The 5348-nt window shown below is 52.7% G+C and overlaps 1 pseudogene; it reads right to left on the bottom strand.

Moving 5' to 3' along the window:
* Positions 1-982: 982 nt before the first annotated feature.
* LOC103274533 lies at positions 983-5036 on the bottom strand (annotated as a pseudogene).
* Positions 5037-5348: the final 312 nt, after the last annotated feature.

Below are 5348 nucleotides of genomic sequence, written 5' to 3'. Positions count from 1 at the left end.
TTAGCTGACAAAGGCTGTGTTTCTGTTTGACAATTGCAATTAATTACTGAAGTGCCATGGAGATGGGCCAGTCATCCAAGAGGGAAAGAACAAGCGAAGGAGCCTTGCACTTTGGACATCTGCACCAGTGTTGCTTTAAAAGTGATGGCTGGCAAGAAGGCTGGATTACTCACTTACTTTACCTCTCCCTACCTCTCTAGTTCTCGCTTCTCCCTTTCCCTCACCACCTGCAGATGGTGGAAAAGGAAGGAGATGAACATCCCCAGACACAAGCTCCGGTCTTTTACCAAGGAGGCGCAGATTAGAAAGGGCGCGCTGTGCAGGGCATAACAACTCTCAGGGCACCAACTGTCAGGTGGACACGGAGGCTCCCGATGCAAAATCATCTAAGCGTTCATTCAGTCAATGGGGGCAGAAAGTTATGGAGATGGGAAGCCTCCCGTCTTTACTAGAACGCCAAAACTCCAGCACTGTCTGTCTCTTCAACTGCCCCCCTATTTATTTTGCTCTGACCTTAGCATCCTAAAGTTGGATTTCAGCCACGTAAATGCGTTGGAGGGTGATTTTGAGAGATTCGGGGGATCTCAAAGCCCCTTAGTCAATTTAGCTGTCCTGTCGTTCCGCGGCGTCCTCAACACACCGTCGCAGAGCCCCGCCAGAGCCTGGGCTAGCACACACCTGGGCTAGGGCATGGAGGGGTGTGGATTCCCAGGCTTGGGGCTTGGCAGACAGGAAAAGCCCCTCCATGGTTGAGGAGCCTGAGGCTGGGCAGGACGAGACCTCTCCCTCCCCTCGCCCTGAAATAAAATGATGTTCAACTGGAATCCTCTCAGATGCTCCCATTGAGAAATGGCATCAGGGTTCCTGGAGCCCAGAGCCCTCGCGGGGGCTCGGGTCTCTCGGGACGGTACCTGGATTTCGCAGGGCGAGGAAAGTCGCGGCGTCCCCTCCGAGTCGCCCCCATCCCGCCTAGCCCCGGGTCCTACCTGTACCACTCCAGCCCCTTCTCGTAGTTCCTGTCAACGAAGTGCGGCTTTACGCCCACGGCCCTCAGGTCCGGGTGCACTGGATCACCTCCAGCAGCATGCGGGTGCCTCCTTTCTTGACCCCGATGATAAGCGCCTGGGGCCGCTTCTTCTCCCCATAGTCGGGGGTGCTGACGGCGCCGCCCCTCTCGCTGCTCCCGTTGGCCGCCCTCCGGCCTGCGCTTCCCTCTCCAGCAGCGCGCTCTGCGCCGTGATCATCTCGCTGGGAGCCAGCGGGGTCCAGAGCCAGGCGTCGCGGGCGCCTCCGCCGCCGCTGGCCGGGCCCCAGCCGTCGGCCCCTGGGGTGGCGGGCTGCTGGGGTGGGGGGCTCGGGCGGCTCCCCACGACTCGCGTTGTTCAGCGGCGGCGGCGTGGGCGGCTGCGAGGGGGCGCCGAGACGCACCGGGAGAGGCAGTAGAGAGGGTGGCGGCGGGCTCGGCGCGGGCTTCGCGGCGGTGCCCGGTGGTTCCTGCAGCGCCAGGGGGAACTGCAGGAAGCCCGAGCCGCCCAGGAGGCTGTAGCACAGGTAGATGACCGAGAGGGACAAGGTGCACATAAAAAGCAGCTTGTGCGCCGGGGAACCCTTAGCAGAAGCGCCAGGCGGCAGCGGCGCGGCGAGAGGCGGAGGCGGAGGCGGAGGAGGTGCGGGCCACCGGGGTAGCCGCCGCCGCCCAGCTGCCCCGGCTGCATGAAGCGACGCCGCTGTGCCCCCCGGCCCTGGCCGCTGTTCCGCTGCGCCAGGAGGGAGCCCGGCCGCATGGTACACCTCCCCACTCTGCCCGCGGAGATCGGGTGGCCCCCGTGGCCCCACCTCAGCCTCTAGCAAGGGGACCGAGGGGGGCGCGCGGACCCGCCAGCTACACCTGCTCCTTCTGCAGCGCCCCCGCTTCTCTGGCTCCGCCGCGGCTCCTGCTTCAGCCTTTGCTGCCGCCGCCACGCGCTGTTGCAGCCCCGAGTTCCTTCCCCGCTGCTAACTTTCTGCCAGGAGAGAGGAGAGGCGCGGGGGGAGGAAGAGGAGGGGGTCGGGCGCGCGCCTGGTGCCGCTGAGGGAAGATGGGTGCGCCTTGCACGCGCCTGCCAAGGGGGCCGCGGGAGCGGAGGCGTGCGCTAGGGCTGGGGCCCGGGAGAGAGGAGAGATCGCATCCCTTTCCCGCCACCCTGCAGACACGCACTTGAGGTGTTCACCACCCTACCTCGCCTACTCCCCTCCCTTGGGAGCTTGGGACGCGGTATCTCCGTCTCTCTCCCCCAATACTTTTAGGGACATAGAGCCTAACGCCAACCGCCTGTGCCGCGCACCTGGGAGCTGGGGGACAGCAGGTGGCACGCTAGGGCTCCTGCTTTTTCCCTAGGACTCCGACTCAGCCCATCCCTGGCCCTCCCTTCTCTCACCTGGTATCTTGTACTGCTTTGGTCCTGGAGTGATTCCTTCACAACAGCGTTCCCATCCCAACTTCCGTCTTTTCAGCCTCCTCATCTTATCTTGAAGATCCGGATGGGTGGAGCTTTGACACAACCCCCGGAATTCCCAGCCCCAGAGCTTTTCCCTCTGCCCCATCACTGGCGACTGTAATTTCTCTCCCCTCCTTAATACCTTTAAACACAGGTGTACACACCTGAGGCCTTGGGGGAGCATTGTCACTAAAGGAGTTCAAATCTCCCTTGGACTGAAATAGAATGGGACCCTTATCGCTCTAAACACCCGATAAGCAGAGATAAGCTGGGTTGCAGGGTGTCTGCTTCCCTCACTAATTTTTTAGTCTCTCCTGTCGCTAAGAGATTTCCACCCCTCACCTCCCTGTCTTGGGGGGCGGGACGGCATGGTAAACAGAAGACTTCAGAAAATGCAAAACTAGACTCTGCCTCCTGTTGCCTTTCCCTCAGGGAAGTGAGGGAAATGGGAGGCTGAAAGGGAGGAAGAGTCAGAGCGTCAACTGAGGCACTCCAGAGACTCGGCTTTGGGGAACAGGGGCTGGCCCTGCATGCAGCTGGGGTAGACTCCACCTGGAGCTGGCTCTAGTGAGTCCCATTTACCTGGCTAACCACAGCTGGGAGTCTAGCGGGGCTGCCTTCTCTGAGCCTGCTACTGTGGCTGACATCTTTGGTTTTGTTTGATCACATAATAGGAAAACCAGTTGAAAGAAAATATATATAATGTCTAAGTATTAATGAGATACCTAGTGCCAAAGAGAAAAAAAAATGTTAAATAAGATGAAGAATGTGAACGTTTCCCCGAGTGAACAAAAACTCACTGCTGCTCTCAGCTGGACGTGCATTTCCTTCACTGCAGCTTTAGTTCAGATAAAGATTATTCCTTTATAATATATTTTTTATGGTACACTGGAGACCTCTGAAATGCAGAGTCTGGTATCCTGTAAATCATTCTGTGTAACTAGGGAAGGCTTTTCAAGCACCACACAACTGCATTACTGTAATGTCAATGGGAAGGGCCAACTGGAACAGGGAGAAACGCAACCCTGCAATTCCTGCCTAGCACCCAAACTTTTCTATGCACACTCTCAGCAATCCAAACAAACCTGTTCTGTGCCCAGTTATACTAGAGGTATGTTCTCGAATCTGGAAAGGTTTTGATAAAATGATGTTAAAATCTACTCTGACAGGGGCAAACGAAGAGTTGAATGTAACCAGCACATTACATGATATTATAAAATTTAAACTGGCTGTGATCGTTGAAAATTGGGGGCTTTTTCTAAAGAACACAAACCCAAAAACCTGAAGAGGAAGTTTTTGTTGAAAAGGCAACAGATCCAGAACTTTGGGCCCTTCAGCCAGAGCTGAGAAGCTGCTGCCTCTTTAGATTGGGCATGTGTGCCCGATTTTCCATGGTGCTTGTCAAGATTGTCCCCACATGTGTAGGTCACTTGCCTGGACACTTCTAGTAAGGAAACTTCTCAGCATCCCTTTTGCCTCTGATCCCCAAATACTCACACTTTAATAAGAAACTCTTGAAAGAATGAAGCCCCATTGGTAAAATGTCAGGCTCACAAGTGAAAGGGAGGAGGTGGGGTTTTTTGGAGAGAAGTTTGGTAGATTTCACACTTAGACAGTTGCCTATTTTTTTCAATCTACTTTTGAGCCAGGCTTTTTCTAGGAGCAAATCCTTGAGAAACCTACAATGAAAAAGTGGTAGCTACCTACACAGGGAGAGCTCCAACATCATTCAGCCTTTCCCAATATGTCTGGAGATTAGATAGAATATAGTTTTCTGTTTCTCCAACCAACAGCCATGCTCCCTCAGGTTTTGCTGAGTTTATTTATTTTAAATTTTTTGTTTTAAAGATGTGGGGTACAATTCAGGGTTAAGTACATAAGTGGTCATCGTACAAGTAAAGTTTGGGCCTCCCCTTGGTCCCCACTTCACCTGATTTGAGATTGGGTATACTTGATGTTATATCCACCCCCATCTCCCTGGCAGTGCCCTACTACAGCCAATCCCTTTCTTATATTATTATGATAAATGTTCCACTTATGAGTGAGTACATATAGTACTCAGATCTTTGCTTCCGTGATGGATCACGAGTATTATGGACTCCAAATCCATCCAAGTTGCTTTTTAAAAATTTTAATGACTTTAAGGCGTGCAAATAAATAGTTTTTGGTTACATGGTTACATTGTATAGTGGCAAAGAAGTCTGGGCTTTAAGTGTACCCATCCTTCTACCTGTGCACATTGTCCCTGATAGGTGACTCTTCATCCGTCCGCCCATTTCCCCCTCCCCCTTCTGAGTCCCCAACATCCATTTGAGTTTCTATAGTGTTGCTCTAACTGGTCTTGAGGCCTCCAATGTGCCTCATTTCTATGCAACCTAGACAACCATAGCAGATCAATATTTCTAAGGTAATGTTTCTCAGTTCTATTAATGTCCTCTCTGACTCACGAAACCTTTCTTTCACTGCCTAACTGATAAGCTCCAATCTCTTTACCTTGATACCCAAAGTCTCCTCCCACCTTTCATGAGTCTTCCAGTCCTGCGAATCCAAATGGTACATGTTACCCAAACATACACGTTGCATTCTTCTCTTCTGCCTCTGCATTATCAGTTCAAGCAAAGCTGTCATTTGCTAGCTAAGTGGTTTTTGGACAGGTCATTTTGCCTCCCTCAGCCTCGGTTTCTGCATATATAAATTATGAATATGTGTCACCTCAAATTGTTTTTAGAAAGAATTAAATTGAATTAGCTAGCATATGCAAAAGTACCTGGCTCCCTGCCTGATATGTGGTGGCTACCAGTAATTATTTGGATCTAAATATTGACTCATTCCATGCTCTGCTTCTTTTTCTATTAAAACTTTATTCTTGAA

This window comes from Carlito syrichta, unplaced genomic scaffold, assembly GCF_000164805.1.
Source record: "Carlito syrichta isolate Samal-C Ts95f unplaced genomic scaffold, Tarsius_syrichta-2.0.1 Scaffold33679, whole genome shotgun sequence".
NCBI classification, from domain to species: Eukaryota; Metazoa; Chordata; class Mammalia; order Primates; family Tarsiidae; genus Carlito; species Carlito syrichta.
Note: the sequence above shows the minus strand (reverse complement) of the source record. Positions and strands in the feature narration are given on the sequence as shown.